The sequence below is a fragment of the Equus asinus genome, chromosome 6 (genome assembly GCF_041296235.1).
Source record: "Equus asinus isolate D_3611 breed Donkey chromosome 6, EquAss-T2T_v2, whole genome shotgun sequence".
Lineage (NCBI taxonomy): Eukaryota > Metazoa > Chordata > Mammalia > Perissodactyla > Equidae > Equus > Equus asinus.
Genome location: NC_091795.1, coordinates 8,290,413 through 8,315,169, shown reverse-complemented (window position 1 = coordinate 8,315,169; position 24,757 = coordinate 8,290,413). Strand labels below are relative to the sequence as shown.

The following is a 24,757-nucleotide window of genomic DNA, read 5'->3' as shown; positions in this document are numbered from 1 at the left end:
GTAAGTTCCTAGAAGCAACCTACCCAGTCTCACCCATGAGGAAACAGACAACTGAAGAGACCAGTGACCGATAAGGAGGCTGAGTCAGTGATCACAAATCTCCCACAAGGAGGAGAGGGAGTGAGGGCTCGACCTCATCGCAGACGCAGAGCCGGCCTGCCCAGCAGCAGGCTGACTCCTACGCACCTGCTGGCGCCCTGCATGCTCCTGCAGACCCAGGCCCCTGGCTCACCCTGGCGCACGCCAGCTCTAGTGGTCTCAAGCAGAGTCCTTGGCACCGGGGACTCAGAAGGCTCCAGAAACCCAGGCCCCCATCTCAGCCTAGTGCCTGCCATCTTCAGCAGCCCGAGGTGGCTCCTGTGACCCCAAGTTTTGTCCCTGGGACCAGGCTCCTGGTGGGTAGTGGAGGATCCACACTGTGGCTGACACAGTGCCTGCCTTCTCCCGTGGCCTCAGGCACCTTCCATGGCAGGGCTCCCAGTGGGTTCTGACAAACCAGGACCCCAGCTCACTCCAGCATTTACTGACTCCAGCGACCCCAGGCAGATCCCAGGGCACCAGGCTCCCGATGGGCTACTGGGAACTCAGGCCCATGTCTCACCAGGGCACCTTACAGGTCCAGCAGCCCCAGGCAGCTCCCAGGGAAACAGGCTCCTGGCAGGCCCCTCCAAAACCAGGTCCCCAACTAACACATGTGCTTGCTGACTCAGGCGGCCCCCGACAGCTCCCACGGCACCAGGCACCAACAGGTTCCCAGGAACCCAGGCTTCCACCTTAAAACAGCACCTGCTGGCTCCTGCGACCCCTGGCTGATCCCATAGCTCCTGGCTCCCAGCTGGCTCCCAGGATCCCAGACTTCTGACCCACTCCAGCACATGCTGTCTCTCATGACACCTGGCTCTGCCAGACTCCCGTGAACAAAGACTCCCAGCTCACCTCAGCACCAACCAACTCCCATGGCCCCGGATGACTCCTGCCGCCCCAGGTTCTCAATCACCACGTGCAAACCCATGCTGCAGGGCTGGTACTCACCAACTCAGGTCCCAGCTGTGCCCAGGACCAGACTGGATGACATGCACCAAGCTTTCCACTCACCCCAGCACCGGGCTGCCCAAGGATTCCAGCAGCAAGCCTGCCCCGGGACCCCACCAGATGGCCCGCATGGAACCCCGAGATGGGCTCACTGTGCCCAAGCCCGTCAGTAAAGCCTGGCAGAGGCACCCACTTCCTCAAATTTGCTGACCTCACAGCAAGGCCACAAAGATCGTGAATAACCAAAGACCCATAACACCACCAAAGAGAATTATAAGCCTCCAATATCTGAAGAAGAAATGGGGATATAAGAACTATCTGACCAACGCTTCAGAATACTGCTCTTGAAAAATTCAGTCAGCTATTGAATTCAGATCCCTACTAACGGAAGTTAGGAAAATCGGTCAAGAACAAATGAGATGATCAATACAGAAATAGAAATCATTAAGGCAAAACAAACAGCAATACTAGAGTTAAAGACACAAAGACTGCACTGAAAAATTCCATAAAGAGCTTCAAAATCAGATTCAACAAGGTAGAAGCAATAAGTAGGGAAGAAGAAAACACGACGTTTGAAATCATCCAGTCAAAGGAGCAAGAAGAAAAAAGCGTGAGTAGGGGTGAGGGAAGCCGATGCAAATTATGGGATGCCATAACCAAAACAGCTGTGCATTATTGGATCACCAGAGGAAAAGAGAGGGAGAACAGAAAACAAAGTTTATTAACAAAAATAATCGCTGGCAAGTTCCCAAATCTGGAGAGAGATTTAGACATCCGCGTTCATGAAGCTGATATGTCACCCCAACATTTCAGACTCAAATTATCTTTTCCAAGGCAGATTATAATAAAACGATCAGAACTCAAAAAAGGATCATACAACATGATCAAGTCCAACATTTGCAAATCAATAAATGTGACACGCCACACTAATCGAATGAAGGTGAAAATCATAAAATTAACTCAACAGATGTAGAAAAAACATTTGACAAGATCCAGCACCCGTTCAAGATAAAAACTATCAATACACTGATTATTGGAGGAACATACACAAACATAATAGAAGGTTTACACGACAAACACACACGTAAGAGCATACTGAACGGTGAAAGGCTGAAAGCTTTCTTGCAAAGATCGAGAGCAAGCCAAGGGTGCCCGCTCTCAACAAGACTCTGCAACATAGGACAGGAAGGCTTAATCAGAGAAATTTGGCAAGATAGAGGAATAAAACGCATCCGAACCTCAAAGAAAGAAATATAAGTATCGCTGTTTGCAGATCGTATGATCTTATTTAGAGAAAGTCCTAAAGACTTTCCCCTAAACTGTTAGAACTAATAAATGAATTTAGTGAAGCTTCAGGATACAAATACACAAATCAGTGGCATTTCTGCACGCTAGCAATGAGCCATCTAAAAAAGATATGAATAAAACAATCCTGTCTACAAAAGCATCACAAACAATGAAATGCTTAAGAATAAATTTAACCAAGAAGGTGAACCATCTATACACTGACAGCTATAAGACAGTGATGAAACAAATTGAAGACGACACAAAGAAATGGACAGACATCCTACATTCACGGATCAGAAGGAATTAATGGTGTTAAAACTGCTACCCAATGCTATCCAATGCCATCTCAAGATTCAAGGCAATTCCCATCAAAATTCTCAGGGTATTTTTAACAGAAACAGGAAAAACAATCCTAACATTCTTATGGACCCACAAAAGACCTCAAATAACCAAAGCAATGCCAAGAAAGAAAAATCAAAGCTGGAGACATCACAATTCCTGATTTCAAACTTTATTACAAGGATATGGTAATAAAAATGGTAAGGTACAGGTTTAAAAATAAACACATAGACCCACACAACAGAATCAGGAGCCCAGAAGTAAAACCACACACATACACTCGGCAAACAGTTCACAACTGAGGTAAGAAGATTCAAGGCAGAAAGGAAAGTCTCTACAATAATTGGTGTAGGGAAAACTGGGTAAGCGCATGCAGAATGAAATTGGACCCCAATTTCACACCACTCTAAAAAACTATCTCTAAAGGAATTAAAGACCTAAATGTAAAACCCATAACGGTACCACTACTACAAGAAAACACAGGGGAAAAGCCCCTTGAAATTGGTCTTGGCCATGATTATTTGGATGGAACACAGAAAGTGCAAGCAACAAAAGCAGAACTTAGCAAGTGGGATTACATCAATCCATAAAGTTTCCTCACAGCAAAAGAAACAATCAGCCAAAAACAGGGGGTTAACATCCACAATATATACGGAATTCTTACACGTCAAGAGCAAAGAAACCAAAAGTACGATTTACAAATGGTCAAAGGACTTGAATACTTTTCCAAAGAAGACATAAAAATGGCCAACAGGTACATGAAAAGATGCTCATAATCACTCATCATTGGGGAAATGCAATCAAAACTGTAATGAGATATCACCTAACACCTACCAAATTGGTTATCAGGAAGACAACAGACAGAAAGCATTGGTGACGCTGCATAGAAAAAGGAACCCTGTGCACTGATGGCATGAATGTAAATGGGTATAGCCACAGTGGAAAATAGTGGGGAATTTTCTCAAAGAAATAAAAACAGAACTACTCTAGGATCAAACAGTTCCATTCATGGGTGTATATCCAAAGGAACTGAAATCAATAAGTTGAGGAAATATCTGCATCCCCATCTTCATTTCAGCATCATTCCCAGAGCCAGGACATGGAAACGATCCAAGTACACATCAATGGATAAATACATAAAGAAAATGTGATATACAGATATGTAACTAGAAATATAATATAGAATGCAATATTATTCAGCCATAGAAAAGAATGAAATCTGGCCTTTTGCAACAACATGGATGGACCTTGAGGGCATTATGCCAAGTGAAGTAAGTCAGACAAAGAAAAATACTACGTGTTCTCACTTACATGGAATCTAAAAAAACTGAACTCAGTGAAATAGATAGAACAGTGTTTGCTAGGGTCTGCAGGGTGGGGGAACTGGGGACATGTGGGTCAAAGTGTACAAACCTCCAGCTATAAAATGAGTAAGTTCTGGGGATCTAATGTACAGCATGGTGACCATAATTAACAATATTGTATTATATAATTGGAAGCTTATAAGACAGTAAATCTTAAAAGTTATCACTAGAAAAAAAAGTTAATTATGTGATGGAATAGAGGTCCTAACTCACCTTATTGTGGCAATCATTTCTCAACATATACCTGTATCAAATCATCGTCTTTCACACCTTAGACTGACATATGTCTTACGGCACTAACATCTGAATAAATCTGAAAGAATTCTCCGAACAAATGAAAACTTAGGAGTAGGTAACGTACTGGTGAATTCCACCAAACTTATAAGGAAATATTAACAAACCTCCTTACACTCTTCAAAGAAGGGAAAGAAAGAGAATCGTTCCACACTCATTTTCTGAGGCCAGCATTACCCTGATAGCAACACCAGACAGGGACAACTAAAGAAAATAAATTTGCAGACCATTACCTCTGACGACTAGAGTTGCAAAATCCTCCACAAAATATTTCCAAACAAAATTCACCAGCATATTAAGAGTATACGACGTGACCAAGAGAGATTTGTTCCTGGAATGCAAGGATGGTTCAACATACAAAAATCCATCAATGCAACAGGCCAATCACAAAAAGGAAGGGAAGAAAAAACATTATCATCTCCATCGATGCAGAAAAGCATTGGACAAAATACAATACCCTGCCATGATAAAAACATTCTACAAATAGAAATAGAAGAAAATGACCTCCACATATTAAAAGCCATATAGGAAAAAGCCGCAGTGAACATAATACTCAATGCTGAAAGACTGAAAGCTTTTCCTGTTAGATCAGGAATAAGGCAAAGATGTGTGATCTCATCACTTTCATTCAACATAGTACTCGAAGTGCTGACCAGAGCATTTAGGCAAGAAAAAGAAATAAAAGCCATCCAAATTGGAAAGGAAGAAGTAAGACTATCCCTGTTTGCAGATGATATACTCTTAGACAGAGAAAACTCTATAGAGACCACTGAAAATCTATTCAACCTAATGAATGAATTCAGCAAACTAGCAGGATACAAAGATGGCACACAAAACTCAATGGCGTTTCTACACATAAATCATGAAAACTCTCAAAAAGGAAGTTATCAAAAAGACAGTCCCTCAGGCTCCCGCCCATGAATCCATGAGAGAACACGAGGGATGTGAGACACAAGGCAATCAAGCAAGAGCCTCATATTTATTTATGGTAAAAAACAGATCTCTATAAGGAGCTTGAATTAAAAAACATAACAAGGCCATGAACCCCATGTAAAATAGCCTTTACATGGAAAGCAGTTGATGCTCCTTATTTCTTTAAGCCCATTTTCCCTCATGTCAATACCTTCATAAAAAATCTTGGCCTAGGGAGATGTTATTCCAAAGACCACCCGAATACTGCTTTCCTTAAGACTCTTCATACTCTCCTCAAGCCTCATTTCTATGGGCATCTTCAGGACTCAAAAAAGGTGATGGAGAAAAATCTGCCAACCTTCCTTTTCATTCCATGGAGGAGGAAGAGATTGTTTAGATGTACTGATCTCAAGTCAAAGGGCAACAGGTATGGACTACAAGGGGCATCTCAAAAGGTACGGAGAAAAAACGTCCAAGAATGACAGAAAGGAAACCACAGGTGGTACCACTAAAGTTGTGGAGGGCCATAAGCTGCCATTCCTTGAAAACAACGGCAGAGCAGGTCATGACAGCAGTAGGGAGAAGGAAAGATGACATGGGAATGACTGCAGAGGGACAGATAACACCCAAGGCCTTGCTCAGATTGTGCATTTGAATCAAGCTCACACAAGTCACAGGCAAACCCAGGGTTCCAGCCCAGGGCTGCCTTCATGATTGGCTTCCCTAAAAAAGCTGCTTCAAGTCAACGCCCAAACTGGATGCCGGACACAGAAGGTGAGCAACAGAGGAGTGGGTGTGGACAGACACCGGGAGGTCACTGTGGCACCTCCAGGTCCCACGATGAACACAAGCGACTGGGACTGATCACTACACACGGGGCCAGAAAGAGGAATCCTGTGATAAAAGCATGGAATTACTATTGTTAGTACTTTTACAAAAAATGCTAAAGCAATGAGACCATTGAATCTTTACAATCTGTAACAGCTGAACGAGTGAGCAGCACCTGAGCGGTTCATCATTTGATGTATGAACAAGCAAAATTCGTGTTGTGTATCTAAAGCTCTATTTTGCAAAAATCACTCAGAACAGCAAAGCCTACACAATATAATTATGGTACTTTCTGTTACACAGGAATGCATACAAGGAACAATTAGCATACAGCAAACCGGGATTCCGATGTACTGATCAGGAACTCTAGAAGAAAAGGGCCAACAGAATTTGGAGATGAGTCTGCAATATAGTGATGATAAGAGCTGTGCTTATTGAGGGGATGTATGTTATCTGCCACACCTTGTTCTATGTGTTTCCAACGGATCACCTTTCTAAAAACTACAATTCTACGCAGGAGGAACTATTGCCACCACACCGTTTCACAGCTGGAGGAGCTGAGGCTCAGAGAAATTCACTTCTTCTAGGTTACGCACCTATTAGGTGTCAGGGACAGGATTGGAACCCAGGCAGGTTGACTCCAGAGCTCATGGTCTGAACTCCTATGGTAAACTGCCTCCTAAGGTGAGTCAAGATAGGAAGGAGCCGTTCTCTAAGAGGCAGGCCCGCAACGACTGGAACATCTCATTCGGGAGAGTGCGGGAGAGCGGGAAGAGCAGAAGTCTTAGAGTTAGGCCGAACTGGGTTCACATCCCGACTCTGCCAACACCTGTGTGACCACTGAGACGTCACTTCCTTCACCTCTGTGATCCTCAGTTTCCTTATCTGAAAACTGAGATGGTCAAGCCTACCTTACAGGGTTGAAAAATGAGATCCCACGGAAGGCACTGGGCTCACTGGTGAGGCCTCACGGTAGCTGCTATTTGTTGTTAACCGGAACAGAGCATCTCTGAGAACCCTGGCAGAGTGTCTGTCTGGGAGAACAAGAGAAAACCAAGAAGGCACTTCAGGAAGCTGACAGACTGAGGAAGTGGCAGAGCTAACGGAGCATATAACATTGAGAATTTAGTTTCCTCCTGCAATCAATGGAAAGCTATTGGATGATTTAAACAATAGGGTAATATAGTAATATTTGTACTTTTTAGTGATAAAAGTGCTACACGCCTGTTTTGAAACTTGCAAACAAGATAGAGTTGCTTAAAAGGAAGAGCTCCCCTGACCCTCCCATGAGCACTTAGAAACGTCACTGCAGCAGCCACATGGGAGTTGGACTGAGGCAGAGGACAGTGGTTAGGGTACTTCTCCAGTCCAGGCAGGAGACCGAGGAGGACTGAACTCAGAGGGTGGCAGTGGGGCCGGGCAGGAGGGGACAGAGGAGCTCGTGGGGGAGCTGTGAGAAAGAAGTCTGCAGTCAAGTGGAGAGGGAATCAATGCGATGCTAGGAAAGGAGGTCAGATGGAGAGTCACGTGCCAATGAGAGGAAGCCTTGGGCTTCAAAGGGCGCACAAGTGACCAGGAAGAGAGGAAGGTGACAGACCTGCTGGTGTTGAACGGGCTGCGGAGTGGAAGCGATGCAAATGGGTATCCCAGGTCCAGAGCTCCAGTGTCTGGGGGACCCCGGGAACGGTTTATTGCCACCTGCTGATTCAAGGACCATGAGCACACACCTACAGTCAGAAACACTTAAAAGATTACCCACAAATGCAATGTTCTATGAGTTTTAACAGAAAAATTTAGAAACGAGCCATGAGAAACAAGGCTAAGATATCATTTGGCTTTGAACACTGGACTTTGATGAAGAAAGGAGGAAGGAGTAGAAAGACAAAAAGGAACGAGAAGGAGGGAGTGGGGTCAGGGACTCAGCGGCACTTGTTAACTGGGCTTCAGACCTTTAGTCAATTGCTTCAGACTCAGGCCATCTGCTTCCTAACGTGACTGACCTGTGTCCTCAAGCAGTGTCATTCAAATTAAAACTACCATGTGGTCAAGCTATTGTAGAGGCGCCTTCTCACTACACAGGGACCTTATCAGCACTGCCTGGCGCTGCTTCTGAGCAGCTGTCCTGCATCATCGCTGTGTGGCAGGATGTCCCACCAGGTGGAAAGTGCCCATCCCCATTTCTCTAGCACTTTCTTCCTTGTCCTTCCCTCAGGCAGGTCCAGGATGCTCTCTTTTCTGAAAACTGCTCCCACGCTGAGATTCTTCGTCCCATCAGATTGACTACTGTTCCCCCTGTGCTCCATTCTCCTGTTCAAGACAAGCACAAGGGCCCTCCGCACGGTGAGGGTTTTGCTTTGACTCACTCTGGGGAGACAGACAGAAGACAACACAAAGAATCAATCTGGGGAATTGCGAAGGTCATGGAGCTGTATAAATTCCTAAGAGGCACCTCTGATTCACATTACCATCCTCAGTGATATGGCGATTACGACGATCCCCCTGGGCCTTATTCCTGAGTGGGCTCTCATCCAGCTTCCCCACTTCACACAAAGTTCCGAAGCCATAAAATAAAAGCGTGTTCATTCCATCTACATAAAAAATCTCAAACAGCAAACACTTCCATGAGCAAGGTTTAAAAGAAAGACAACACTTGGGGAACAAGTAACTGAAACTTCCCTACAAAGGACCAATTTCCTTAGTATACAAAGGGCTCCTGCAAAGCAATAACAAAAGACCACTCATTCAGTAGACAAACGGGCAACGGATATAACGAGCCAGTGCAGAGAAACGGGAATACGGATGGCTCTCGAACATGTGAGAAGATGTTTCTACTGAAGAGAAATTTAAAACCCTACCACGAGATGTCCCTCACCCCTTAGACTGGCAAAGCAGGAGTCCGGCCACATTCTGTGTGTGTGCGTGTGAGGAAACACGTGCTCTCTGACACTCCTGCTGGGAGTGTAACCTGGCACCACCTCCACGGACAGCTGTCCAGCAATATCCACCACACTACAAATGCACAAACCTTCCATTCCAGAAATCTGACTTCCAGGAATTCACCCTCCAGATATCCTCACGTGTGCAAAATGACATAGAAACAAGGTGACTGACAGCATTGCTTCTCACACAAAGGGACTGGAAACAACCCACGTGTCTCTCAATAAGATAGTGCTTAAATACTGTTTCTGCGCGACATTGTTCCTACCAGCTATAAGAAAGACCGTGGGGTCAGCCCAGTGGCGCAGTGGTTATGTTCGTGTGCTCCGCTTTGGCAGCCTGGGGTTCGTAGGTTCGGATCCCTGCTCTGGACCTGCTCACTGCTCATCTGGCCATGCTGTGGCACTGTCCCACAGATAAAACAGAGGAAGACTGGCACAGGTGTTAGCTCAGCGACAACCTTCCTCAAGCAAAAAGAGGAAGATTGTCAACAGATGTTAGCTCGGGGCCGATCTTCTCAGTAGAAACAATAAACAAAACAGAACAAAGAACAGGGGCTGGCCCCGTGGCCGAGTGGTTAAGTTCGCGCGCTCCGCTGCAGGCGGCCCAGTGTTTCGTTGGTTCGAATCCTGGGTGCGGACATGGCACTGCTCATCAAACCACGCTGAGGCAGCGTCCCACATGCCACAACTAGAAGGACCCACAACGAAGAATATACAACTATGTACCGGGGGCTTTGGGGAGAAAAAGGAAAAAAATAAAATCTTTAAAAAAAAAAAAAACAGAACAAAGAACAGAAGCTGGGGCCGCGCCGATGCTGTAGTGGTTAAGTTCATGTGTTTGCTTTGGCGGCCTGGGATTTGCAGGTTCGGATCCCAGGCGTGGACCTCCACACCAGTCATCACAGCATCCCACATCAAAATAGAAGAACATTGGCACAGACGTCAGCTCAGGGACAATCTTCTTAAAGATAAAGAGGAAGATTGGCAAGAGATGTTAGCTCAGGGCCAATCTTCCTCATCAAAACAAAAAACAACAAACCAGAAGCTTATCCTAAGAAAGTGTAGACTTTGGGGGAAGTCCTAGGAATCTGGTGCAACTTCAATGCAAGGCAGACGTTGGAGAATCTCTGGAGATGAGAATCGCAAGGTAGACACGGACTATTCAGTGACGCTGTGCTAAGGAGTTTGGATGTGGTTTTGAAGTCATGGGGAAGCTCTAGAGAATCATAAGGAGGTGCTTTAGAAAGATGCGACCACACCAGTGCCCAGGACTGAAAGGACAAGATGCAAGGACAAGATCGATGTTCACTGCACAATGTCATTCCAAGGGAGACAGGCTACCTGTGGACGACTAAGGCAGAGAAGCAAGAGGAAAACACGGGGATGACCAACCACTTACAACCTGCTCTGTGTCCGCGTCACATTACACGATTGTTTCTGAAAGGCATGAAAGGAAATAAATTACACTCTCCTTTCTAAGAAGCATGCCAAACAGCTTTTACGTTTGCAGCAGGGCTCATCAAAAAAGTTTGGAATCATTACTCTGGTCATTTTCCTCATTTCATAAACGACTCACAGGGCCAGACCCATGGCCGAGTGGTTGAAGTTCCACGTGCTCTGCTTCAGCAGCCCAGGTTCAGGGGTTTGGATCCTGGGTGTAGACGCACACCACTCATCAGCCATGCTGTGGGGGTGACCCACACACGAAATAGAGGAAGACTGGCACAGAAGTTAGCTCAGGGCTAACATTCCTCAAGCCAAAAGAGGAAGATTGGCAACAGATGTCGGATTAGGATGACTCTTCCTTGGCAAAAAAGAAAGAAAAAAAGACCCATTCAGAGTGTATCTATAAGCACAGACGTGAGATGCATCCCTGTCCTCACCCTGACTAGAGTCCTTTGCAAGAAGCTGGCAAGAAACCTGGCTTCCTGCCAAATGTGCCGTGATTAGGATGAAAAAACGAAACAGGACACAGCAGAGCACAGGTAACTGGAAGGCTGACAGTTTTGTTTTCGTTTTTAGGCAAGCAAAACTATTTAAAGATGAAGAAATAGAGCAGAAAAAAATCCACTGACATTCTCCTATGAAAGAAACAGGATGGCCTTCTAAAAGAAAACAATTTCTAGGCCAATGTTGCCTGACACCCTAAGACTATTTTCCCTTAAAAATAATCTTTGGGGTCCATTTCCAGTAACATGGGGGCCAAAATCACCTGAAAGTCCTCCCACAGAGCGACATACTTAGAAATAAGGATTAAAAAACGTCAGCCTGTTTAAGTAGAGCTGAGTTTGCAGGTAATTGAAGGAACTCCTAGGGGTCCACGCCCAGAGCATTTAGCGGACGTGGAGTTCAGCTCTGAGGCTGGGCCACAGCAGCTTGGTCATCTCCCTAGTGAGGTGCTCAGGTTCTGGTGGCCATGTGGAGGCAGGAGACAGAGCCTTGGACCTCAGTACAGCCGGGGTTGGAATCGAGACCCCTGTGGAAAGTTGGAGCCTTCACAGGCCCACAGCTTCAGTGAGGGCCAGCTAGACGAGAACCGGCTCAGGAGCGTGGAGACAGCCTGGGCCTGGGGAGGTGGAGGGAAAGGTCCCCCATGAGGATGGGGAGCCCCAAGCCTGCTTGCATGCGGGCCTGGGCCTCAGGATGTGTCTCTCCTGCAAGGTCCAGTGATCCTCCAGGTCAAAGTCAGCATGAAGGACCCCTCGCTGTTGGTCTCCCTCAAATCCAGGCAGAAGCAACAAAGACGGCTCTAGAGGGTCATCTTTCCCGCAGGATCCCCACAGGCAAAGCCGCCCTGAGCACGATGCACAACAAAAACTCACAGAGCACATGAGAGCAGCACCACGAGCCCCTGTGAGAACCAGGAGCTGCATTCGACACCAGCCCTTCAGACAGTGGAATCATCAGACCCACAGGCTAAAACGGCCGTGTTAACACGATTAAAGGTGTAAGTGAAAACAGGGAGTAAGAACAGACTTTTGTTTTTAGAAAAAGACCAAGTGGTTGTGAAAGAGAATTCCAGAAATTAAAAAAAAAAAAATGTTTTAAAGTTAAAAACTCAATGGAGCGGTTAAACCACAGATTGACCACAGCTAAGGAGAAAAGTGGTAAAATGGAATACAGACACAGAAGACAGCACAGAGAGGTAAACAGAAATAGGAAAGAGAGGGAAAGAGACACAGAGAGCTAAGGGAAAAAAGTCACCTTCACAGAAGCAATGGGGAGAGTGTTCCCGGACAGGTGGAGTGCGATGCGAATGCTCAGCTCAGGAAGTGAGTCCTGAGCAGGAAGAACACAGCCGCCTTCACACCCAAGGCACTTAGGTGAGTCACCAGAACACCAGCACAAGGGATCACAGCGAGAACACAGCATCTCCTGTGTGCTCAACGCTTTACTCAAAGCTCATCCTTTTAATATGTTGGCCTATTTCCTTCCAGTCTTTCATCTATGCATGTTTAGTACACATACAAAAATTTCAGGGGAAAATCAGATTGATACAATACACATAATTTTGTATGTACTTTTTTTACTCAGCGTTTTCCCATGAGCATTTTCGCAGGTCATTACGCAGCAGCAGCAGACTGCATCAATAAGAGCGAAGACTTGAGTTGTGGTTACCAACGTGGGATGTGAAGTCAAGCGTTCTGTGTCTGAGTCCCAGCTCACGACTCACCAGCTGTGTGACCTTGGGTAAGTGACCTGTCCTCTCTCTGCTCCCATTTTCTCATCTGTAAGTTAGTGTGAGTTGCTATTTACTAAGCTATCTGCCAGGCACTGTGCTAAAAACTTGAAGAATCCCATTTGATTTTCACAAAACCCCTATGGATTACATGTGTTATTGGCATTATTTTACAGACGAGAGACTGGGCCTTAGAAAGAATGTGAAGTGATTTGCCCCAAATCACACGGCCGCTGATGGTGCTTCGACTTGAATTGAGATGTGTCTGCAAAACCTGCGCCCTTGATGCCACACTCTTCTTCCATACGTTTGAAGGGGCTCAGAGTACGCACAGACCGTGAAGGGGACCACGAGAGGCCCCCAGTGCTGCTCATCTCCACTTATTTCCCTATTTCTGTGCTTTGTCCATGTTTCTTTAGACATGCTCATTTTTCTAATTTCTATGTTGTATAGTTACATATTACGTTATGTTATACATTACGGTATATTATATGTTATGTGTGTATATATGCATATGTGTTATATATAATATATTGTCTATTATGTTTTATATAGTTATAATGTATAGATATTAGCCAGGTAGTTGAAATTAGGGCAAGGATTTTCTGCACAGGAAATCCGCAGGGACAACCTTCACCAAAACCGGCAGAAGAGCCCAGAAAGATGGCTCCAGACCTCCCACTGCTCTGGAGCCAGAGGGACAGATTCCTGTGTGTGTCTCACTAGTTCCTCCCCAGACTGCAGAATCAGTATCCTGTCAAGTCAGATGTTTTGCCTGTTGTTCAGACTAATGCTTCCCGGACATTTCCATGAGATGGCTCTAGTGATGATATTTTTTTCCCAAAGAGGACAAGACAGACTTGGTTCTTCCTTTCACGTAATCAATGCATGCTCATCTCCATTACGGACTAGTCCATCCTCGGGATCGTTAATTCTCTATATTACTATATCTTGAATATCCTTTCTTCTTTGGCTCTTACTTTAGCACTGGTTTTCATTTTTCATTATATCAGCAAGGAAACTTTAGCCCTATTATCCATAAACTGAAGCCACCTCATAGTCCCCTCATGTCAAGCTTTTTAACTAACCTCAAATACAGGAACATGATAACACTCATTATCAATGAGAATTCAGAACACTATTCTGTTCTAGTGAATGAAGTGAGGCAGAAAACAAAAAGTCTAACTATTTAGAAGGGAGGAGACAAAATTACATTATTTGTAGACAACATGAAAGCATATCTTTGAAAAAAAAAAAAGAGAAAGACTGAATCGCCAGAAAAGCTACTAAAACTAAATGGGAATTCAGTCAGTGAGCACTGCTATCGTCTGCCAATAATGGGTGAGGAAAACACAATGAAAAGATGCCCTCATTTTCATCCACTTACAGCACCAGCAGCAGGACGAGTACTTCATCCTCACACGCAGAATCTACTCCAAGTGCGTTCACTTGGCCCACAGAAAAGTCCGAAGACTGTAACATCCTCCCCCCCCCACTGTAGCCTAGACCACTGCCAGGCTGTCCCCCTCCAAAACGGGTACAAAAATTCTGAACCTTCCAGGAATCTCTTCTCTTTGGCCTGGAGGAGATTTGAATCTTTTAAAACAAAATAATAAAACTTAAGATACGTAGGGGCCGGCCCTGTGGCCAAGTGCTTAGAGCTCCGTGCACTCCGCTGCAGTGGCTCAGGGTTCGTGGATTCGGATCCCAGGTGTGGACCTGCTCCACTCATCAGCCAAGCAGTGGAGACATCCCACATACAAAGTAGAGGAAGACTGGCACAGATGTCAGCTCAGAGCTAATCTTCCTCGGGCAAAAAATAAAGGAGGAGGATTGGCAACAGATGTGAGGTCAGGATGAATCTTCCTCAAAAGAAAACAAACTTATGATATGTAAAAATTAAGGGATAAAACTCCTTCTAAATTTGACCAGCAAATTCATTGTCTAAAACAAGAAGATAGTAAAATCAAAATGAACAGCCAACAAAAGAACTGCTATGACACTCCCACATTCATCAGTAGCATTAGTTGTGCTGAAAACTGAGTTAGAGAGAGAGAAAAACCACACGCTGTTGTTCTCAAACACTCAGGCCCCTGCTTGTGCTAGTTTACACAGAACTGAGAAAACCTGAGTGAGAAAACTACCTACTAATAGCTTCTTAAAACTTGTTGGGACCCTAAAAAACCAAATTTACATCTCAGCTCCTAGGCAAAGTCATCTCTAAGCCAATCCAAAAATAAGATGGTTTACTCTTTTCTACAGCCTTGTTAAGCTAATTTTTCCCCATGTCAGTGGTATATACTTTACAGCAACATTCTTCAATGCACTTGCTAACGTGCAGACAAGAAATGTTCCAGGCCATCTTCTCTGAACTCCCTTCCCACCCGTGTGGCCCACGCAAAAACCATTCTTCTTCCTAGCTAGCACAACTCTAGTCTTCTTCACCCTCCTGGGCTGTCACGACCTCCAGAGAAGGCCAGACTCCTCCCCCAGCCCAGGGTGAATTACGTTGGGTCAGAGTTCATCACAGTGATGGTATTTCCATGGCCAAGCCACTGGTTTAGGCATGGACACAATTCTGGCCTGGGAGATGGGAGGGGTAGTTTCTGGAAAGTTTTCCTCAGGCTTTAAGAACACAGAATGGGTACAGTCTCTTTTTCATGTCTCTGGATGTGTAGTTACATAAAGACTTGAAGTCACTGAGCTGCTGGACCAACCAGCCTTGGAAACTCCCACTTAGAGACCTTTTGTTATGTGAGATAAGAAATGCCCCCCGTGTTCAAGCTGCTTCTGTTGAGTTTTCTGTCACTTACATCCAAAAGCTTCCAAATAAAGCACCATCTAGTCTTCTAGCTAGTATTACTCCACCTGTAGAAGAAGCCTCCGACAGCGGACAGAAAAGACAAAATCAACCAATCTGTAAAACTGGAAGAGGACCTGTCCTTTACGGCCAAACTAGCTCTTCACAAAGAGGAGCTGTTATTGATCATCTGGAAATTATTCTGTCTTTGGTAGCAATTACCCCCTCTCTCCTTTTTTTGAGATGAGTGCTTCTCCCATAAATCGAATGACCTTATTTCATATGGGGGGAGGCAGGGAAGAGATTTTGATTACTATATTCTTACTAATTTACAAACAGTAACAACCTAATCCTAATTTATCTCTATTGACACCAGACTAAGAAATAGACCTAAATCAAACGGACCTAGTTCACACATAAAGATGAATTCCCTGAGAGAAAGGACTATGGAGAAAAAATTCTCCAGGGACAACGTGGAATCTCCTTGATGAAAGCCTGTAGGAATAGAAGATTCATGCAGCTGTGAAGCCTTAGGCACTATACTTGGATCATACGGCAATTCAAGATCCCTGCCACGCTGATCTAAAGAGAACATTTGACTTCTTTCTAAACAGATATGTGGAAAAACATCTAAGTGTTAAAATAAAAGCAAAAACTTCTTAATCTCAAACTCTACGACAATTATATGTACTCATGCAAACCATCTGCTATGGCAAATCCACCTCATTACTCTAGGGAGCAAAAAAGGCAAACAGTATGACCAAAACTCCTACTATGTCTCAATTCTCATCAAATCCTGATGGTGTCAGGAAGTGCCTTATTCAGCCAGAAAATGTCCAGTGACTAATTTAACTGAAAGGTAATTTATTTAATTAAAAAGAGACATGGAAGCACTTACTGGATTAAAAAAGAAATGGTATATATACTTATCAGAATCAAACAGTTTCCGCCCTATGGCAATTCGATAACTAAGTGAATACACCTTTTTAAATGTTTTTAGATTAAAAACTTTACTGTCCAAGAGTAGTGCTGACTATAGACTGTCCTGTCAAAAATAGTTTGAAATATTTAAGATTTATGGCTCCAGGGCACTAAATCCCCACTCACATTTATAATGACCAAAACGTAGAAGATGAACATTGAAAAGCAACTGCAAATAAGTGTTCATTCTCCAGGGAAGTCGTAAGGTTTGCCGACATCATGTGCAATGGATAACTGGTCTTCGGTTCAGCAACTAAGACATAAATTATGTGTGAGCTGCTCACACAGGCGCAGGACAAGGAGGGCAGTGATGGTATGGGAAAGAACGTGAGTCTCAGAAATACAGCCTACTGCTATCGTCCCTTTCCCGCTTGTACACATTACATTAAGGCACCCTTTCCAAGTGATTACAGACCCAGAGATGCCTAGCCTGGGGAGCAGACAGTTCTTCTGCACACGTTAGGAAATGGAGACTCTATCTGGTATCGCTGTACAATGCACATCTTGCACCATCATACGTAGTGGCCCCAAACTCACCTTCCGGAGCCCCGTGCCCGGCAGCAGACGGGAACTCCCAGGTCTTTTAGGAATGGAGGAAAGGAAGTCTCATTCTTAACAAATTCAACCACCAAAACCTTCCCTCATTCTAGAAAAGTTGGAGGCAGCGAAAGTTCCATTAAATTGGGCCCTATTTCTCACTAAACAGAGAAAGAAAGAATTCTCCAGTGAGATCGAGTCAAGATTTATAGGTTTCTTGTTCAGATGGAAAGTAAATCTTCACGTTTTCAGCAAGGCTTTTTACAGCACAGACTTCAACTTTATTGAGAGGATATTAATATATCTGTATTACGATTTTTCTGTTTATGATTATTCACTTAAAATGCTCTGTATTTTTCAAAGGCGGGCCTATAACTATAAAAGAAGCTATAAAAGTTACAATGTGCCATTAACGATTTTTTAAATGATGGCTTTATTTGTTTTTTATTTGTTTATTTAAACTTTGCCTTTGAAGATTTATATGAAAAGCAGACTATAACTGGGGCCAGCCCAGTGGTGTAGTGGTTAAGTTCTTGCGCTCCACTTCGGTGGCCCGTGGTTTGTGGGTTTGGATCCCAGCCACAGCCCTACACACCGCTCAGCAAACCATGTCGTGGTGGCATCCCACATACAAAATAGAGGAAGACTGGCACAGATGTTAGCTCAGGGCCAATCTTCCTCACACACACAAAAAAAGATTATAACTAACCATCACCAAAGCTTGAACTTGACTTAGGTTAATTGAGGGAATAACGTAGTAAGTAGTCTTCTGGAATAGAAATACAAGACTAGCATCTACTAAATAGACCAACTCAGTATTACAAACAAATGAGAAAATATTGTGCTGTTTAAAACTGGCAATCATTTATATATTAGGAAATTATTTTGGTCCTCAAAAAAAAACTGCTTCAGCATAAAAGAAATTATACAAATACATACATACCCCTACATACTTACCCTAAAGTCAAGCCTTTGGTACTTAGAAGTAAAATAAAACATAAGTCACTATTGCTTATTGAGAATGGCTATGTTAATACCACTCTAAGTTCTATGCAAGCTTTTCATGAGCCAACAGGCAAAAATGTTAGATTCTCTGAGGCGGGACGGAGATTCTGCCAGCGAACAAGGGGAGTGGGTGAGAACAGCTGTTTGAATGTGACTCACCGTCTGCTCTGACTTCTGACCCCACTATGTTTTTAACTGCAGGACTTTCTTAAGTAATTGCGAGATCCACCGACTAAGGATTCCAGCACAGAGTTTTCAAGACCACCACCACATGTCGCAGGGACACAACCATCAGAATCAAACAAGAATCTCCCAGCCCTACTGGGACTGCAACAGGAGAAGACCAGGCAGCGTGCACCTAACAAGGCTGTGCACGCTCCATGACTCAGATGATGAGATCTGCGAGCTTCAACCAGAAACTGATAGCACACGCTCTGGAGACAGGCGGCTCCAAGTCTGAATCCCAGTTTCAAAGCCTCCTTTCACCACCTGTGAGCTGTGAGAGATCCTGGGTAAATCACTTCACCTCAGTGCCTTTATTTCTACATAGATACAATGGGGACAACATAGCACCTACCTCGAAAGCTGTTACGATAATTAAAATTAGGTGATATGTATCAAGTACTTGGAAACACTGCCTGGCATTTTATACACAGTCGATAAATGTCAGCCATTATTATTATTACCAGTAATAGTGGTTTCTTTACTTCTCCTCCAATCCAGAAATCCCACTTCTGGAAATCTACCCTGGAGAAATAATCCAAACTACAGTAGAGGCACAAAACTACTTAGTACCATGTTATTTACAATGGTGAAAAGTTAGAGAAACCTAAATGTACACTAATAAGGAAGCAATTGAGTCATTTATCCAATATCCATCCAGCAAAATATTAGTCCGTAACTAAGAATACATTAGAAACACAGTAAAGAATTATGGAGCAAAATGGCTATGTGTTTATACAATTACACAAAGCGAAAAGAGCCAAGATTTAAAACTATATGTACATCATTATAACAATGTAAAATTATACTTAAAATGCATATTAAAAAAACTTAAGCAAGTAATACACCAAAATCATCACAGTGGATGTGAAGATAACATTTGGGGTGAATTTTTTTCTTTTCTGTACTATCAAATAGTCATATTACTTTTATAATTTTAAAATTATTTTTAAATGTTTAACTTGCTACAGACTTATTTTAATATTAATTAAATAGGGTGAGGAAAATGGTAACAAAAGTTAAACCACAAATATATTACTGAAGTGGTTAAGAATCCAAGTAGAAATTAAGAATAAAACAAGTGCTTGAAATATTAACACTCAAAATAAAAATATTATTTAAAAAACTGAGTCCCTAATGAGTTATCCAGTACTTAAACTGGACAGAGTCCAGGGACCACTTACATCTGAGACTGAATGATATACATATTTTTTATTGTAAAATGACTGTCAGGGAAACGAAATGATTTCAGAGAAATGAAGACATTGCACTGTTTTTTAGTCTTGGAAAAGCTATCTCCTGTAACAAAACCTAAATTAGTCTCGGTAACAAAGTAACACAGTAATAAATGCCTTTCCATTGAATAAATCAGACCTTATATATAACATATCTTTTCATTGTTTTAAAATGAGTCCATTTAGATAAGGTATGACAGAAATAACGTTTTACAAATTGGGGAGGAAATGGTCGATGAACATTTTATGAATTCCAGAAAATATCTAAATAGAAGGGAGGAAGGAAACAAATTCTAGCCAAACTCACTATTGTCCAAATCTGTTAGCTCAGGGCTAATCTTCCTCACCAAAAGAAAAAAAGGGGGGGGAGGGCTCATCTCTCCAAGTAGATGGAATGCTCCCTGAGGGCAGAGAATGCACTGATTGATCTTCAGGCATCAGAGAGAGTTTAACACTGTTTTCCACACGTGGCAGACTATATAGAAAATGCTGGTTTAACTGAACTGAACATCTAAATAATCCATTCAGAAGAGGCAGCAAGGTCAGCAGTCAACTCAAAAAGGTTCCTAAACACAGGATGGGGGCAGGGGGAGGGGGCTTATTAAGGGGGAAGTGCTCCTTGCCTTTTGGCAGAAATCTTAATGTGCCACTTTAAACCAAAATAATGTGAATTTTCTCTTAAACCATAAGGCATTTGTCCATACTAAATCCACAGGCCTCTTGTACATCAGTAATGTGGGAACCCAACATTTACTAAGAGCAGCTGTAACATCTGAGAGCAGATCACTCATTGTGCCACTCGTCATTTATTTATTCAGAACTATATCTAATTTCAGAAAGGATCCACTGAAACGTACATAAGTACATATACCACAACAAGATAAAATGACATACCTAAGAGGAGAAAGAGAAAAATGGGACAAAAGAAAGCTGAAGGCAGGAAAGAGAGGCTGTCCTGGGAGTAGGTTCATGCACCAAATTAACGTATTCTATAAAATTCTGCACATTTGCTCGAGGAAGGTCAGAGGTTTGGCTCTAAGAATTCTAGCAGCCAACAAAAACAGGACAATCCAATCAGTTACACGAGTCAGCATCTTAAGATAAAAATACAAGCTATCAGAGAACTCTCTCCCCCTTGGTCCTCATAAGAGGAAACTACATCGTGTAACAAATGAAATACTCAACGACATCCTTGCAGCTGACTTGTCACGGCTTCGGAAGACCATCCCTCATAATGACCCTCCCAGGCACATGACAGCACACAAGTCAAATCAACGCAAATGATGAAGAGGAGGGCAACCCACCCAAGGAAAGGGTCCACTACACAGCCCCTGCAGGTCTAGCTTTATAAGAAACAGATTTCATTCCACCTAGACTAACCTAAAATCCAGAGGCTTCATGCATCCACTTACCTTGAAATTATAAACAAAACTTGATGCACAAGTCCGTTTCTCGGAGGGATACATTTGTAGTTTCATAACATCCTCAGAGAAGCATGACTCAAGAAAGGATAAGAGCCCCTGATCTACAGCACTAGACTGTGTGCATCCTTCAGGCATCCTTCCACAAGCACTTTCTCTTCGGAGATTTGGAGAAGTGCTGAGCCTCAAGACCGCAGCTCCTGACAAGCATCTGATGGGTGCTCCTCTCTGACGTGAATGTGGAACTCTGAGCTTAACCACTGGCGAGGCTGTGTGTCAACCGTACAAGACAATGATACGTGACCTTTCATACCATAATGCCCACAAGCACATGGAGCACCTAACAATCTGCTCTTCTGGGCAGCTTTCCGCTATAAGCATTCACAAAGTTGCCTCAAAGGACTGGTGATATTTCCTCTAGATAACATAAAAAGTAAAAACAAAAACCCATCTTTTGCTTGCGGATAAAAATTACAGATAAGCACAAAAAAATCATTTTCCTACATAAACATTACTTTTTAATTTTAAAGATAACCTTCCCACATCAGTTGATACAATTTGAGCTATGTTCTTTTTTGCCTTTTTGTTGTCTTCATCTTTTGCTATATCGCAACACAAGCACTGCCATAGCCTTAGACACACACACACACAGTCAACCATCCACCCATAGTATCGTGGTTAGAATGTCTCAAGGGCCCAAGGCCATCAAGTGAGGAAGCTGGCCTGTGGGGCCACCGAGACAAGGCCCTTTAAGATCTCACCCATCTAGAAGTCACAGGCATCCAGAGTCTCGTCCTCAGCATAACAAGGCCAAAGACACATCTTTATCAAAAATACACACTTGAGCAGACTCAAGAGAACTAACTCATCCTAACCCAACTAGAAGGGACTGAAATGCAAATGAGAATACCAATTTACTAATTAATCAGAGAAAATATCCCTTCTCACTAATCAGAAAATTCACATCTGAAGCCACAACGCTGCTTGCCTAATGCTAGGATACGAGGTATCCTGGATTGATAGTCAATTCACCAGAAGTTAGACCAAAGAGAGACAGAGAGTTTGGGGAATACCCAATGAATTATCCAACCTACACCTTTTTAGGGACCAAAGTTGTCCCTTTCACATGCAGGTCTCCTTCCCTTGGACATCACTGCCCTAACACTGCAGACTTCTTGGTCTGTAAGCTTTCTTCCTCCACATTCTTCTCTCCATTAGGAACTTCTCTAGAGAGGGTACAGTACAACTGATGAGGGTGTGCCGTACATGCATTAGCCTTGTTTCAGATCAAAAACTCCCAGATAAAGTTGCTCAAGCCACCCACCCGAGGCCAGAGCTGGATAAGGCAGAGATTCAAAGCCAGATCTCAAGCCCAAGCCCCCTTTTGAGCTTGCAGTAAATGACTGCTTCCAAGTGTCTTTCCACGGCTTCCACCTCCCAGCCTGATTGAAATGCATCTCCTCAGGGTCCCCTAACACCCTAAGCACCCCATGGCACTAAGTGCTGGTACACAAATCTCTCTCTCACTACACTGAAACGTTCTGAGGATGGGGATCATATCTCACTCATCTCTGTATCCCTCGTGTGCTATCCGTCTATCCAGATAAATATGCAAACTAATTTGTCAGTGGTTTTAATATGAAGGTCACCAAACTGAAGGCCTTGAACGAGCTGTGGAAGCTTAGGAAGGTCACAACTTCTCCAGCCAGCAACAAACATCTCATCTAACACATGGGATGAAATGGATATATGAGGCGGCTTAGGTCCCTTCTGGATCAAAAAAGCACTAGCAGTATAGATGGGCCCTGGTTTTTTATAGCCTACCTTAGTAGTTTGAATTATTAGAAATAAGTTAACCTCGTTGGTCTTCTGTACCACTCAACAGGAAGCATATATATAAATAATAGTTCAGAAAAAGCTTCCTCTTTTCTGAAAGGAGATAACTATCATTTACACCGAAATCAAACAGTGGCACCCTCCTCTAGTGAGTGTTCAAGGAGCTGAACACCACAAAAGGCAAGAATTTGATAGTGGGATTTTCTTTGAATAAAAGAAAAATCAGGAGAGAAATTAGCACCTAATATTCTTTGTTATTATCATATTCCCAATAGCAACTAACTCACTCCTTTTTACAGCACTTTCCTTATTTTGCTCTAAAACAAAGCCAAAATGAATGAACTGGCTCCATACTGCAGGAGGTCAGAAATAGAACAATTACTTTATTTTTAAGGGTACTGATAATATTAATTATTTTGCAAACAACAGGCTTTCTAATGTAAGGCACAACGGAAAGCATTTCATAGTTTGGCTAACAATGATCACCTTCTTGTTTAGCATTTAAGAACTTAATGAAAAGCCCTGTAAATGTAAAATACTCCTGGTTAAATAAGAGCATTTATCATGTCCCTTTTCTGGATGGTATATTTACTGGCGGATAGTACTGGAAATTTTTCAACCTGAAATCTGTTTGGGTCTGTAACTTTCAGGTTTTAAAATATCAACTTAATAGAAAACTTAAAATACTCATTCACTTACACGTGCGGGCTCAAAACATGTCAATATAGCACAGCCAAACAAGTACAACCCAAAGTTCCACAACATTAACAGTATATCCAGACCTTTCAACTAAACACAAAACTGTGCTAAGGCCAGAAGCAGACTATCATCTGCCAACAATTTTAATGTAAAAAGTATACAGTAAATCTAAGTTTTGCTGAATGGTTTACAACAGGCCAGGCACATAAAATGAAAATATGCACATTCTAACTCAAACCAAGGAAACAAATCAGTCATTATAGCGGCGACCTCATCATTAAGGTGTGTCTTCCTCAAGTACACAGCATGTCTGTCAATCAAGTTCACATCCTCCTCCTCCTGTGAGGGGAAAGGAGGCCCACACTACACCAGAGGCTGCGAATCACAACCAGCGAGAAACCCTGAGTAGCAAAGCCAGAATACAGAAAGGGCTGGGGCGGGCGGAAACAGGAGAAACTGACTTCAGCTCTACCAAATACACTTTCCAACTAAGTTTGTCACTCCTGGCAAAGCTGGTTCTACAAGGCAGGAAAACACACTGTCCTGGAAAGAGGAGCAGAGCAATGGGTGAAGTCATTTTGCATCGAAGATGCAGATAAGCTAACCAATTGAAAGCTTTCTCAACGTCCACCCAAAACAAAGACTGAAGAACAAGCAAGCCCTTGAAAAGGAGTGACATGCCCTACCGCCCATCCAGACGCCAGAAGGGCCGAGAAGAGAGGTGGGGGAAAAGTTGGATGGGAGCATGGGGGTGTGGGGGAGGGGGAAATGGCGAAGGAGGGCGAACATGAGTAAGAAATTATGCTGCAGAAAAACAAAAAAAAAAGGATTCAGCAATAAACTGTCACAAACTGCCAAACTGAGAGAGATGGGGCCGGCCTGGGGCTCTGTGGAGCGCGGCGCTGCGGCCACCTGTGCCACTCACCCCGCCTGAGCCCATGCCGAGGACCAGAGCCAAGCCCCCAGGAAATCCGAGCCCCGCGCACAACCAGGGCGCCACAGAAATGCGGGAGAGAGCCCTGACTCGGCCTCTACCTTCGCCTCTGGCTCCGACTGAGACAACCCCAAATAAAGGGGTTTAGCAGCAAGGACACCTCTTCGCGCTCACGCCGGCCAGGGCGTGGGGGTGAGATCCGAGCGCCGCCACCCCTGCAAAGGCCGGAGGCAGCTCGGTCCCGCTCCCCGATCCAGCCAACGCGGGCGGCCGGCTGTCACCTGGCCGCACTGCACCCGCCAAGTTAATGGAGCCGGGAAGCAGCGCAGAGACGCCCCTCGGGCGCCTCCTGGGGCGCAGGCAGGGCACGGAGTCCCAGCTCCTTCACCCTCCCTGACTCGCCTCTGAAGATT

General features: G+C 43.8%; 1 protein-coding gene across 1 annotated transcript in view; it reads right to left on the bottom strand.

Moving 5' to 3' along the window:
- Positions 1 to 24,757, bottom strand: part of LOC139045587 (collagen alpha-1(I) chain-like) — a 45,727-nt gene that overhangs the window by 5,410 nt on the left and 15,560 nt on the right. The window lies entirely within an intron of this gene.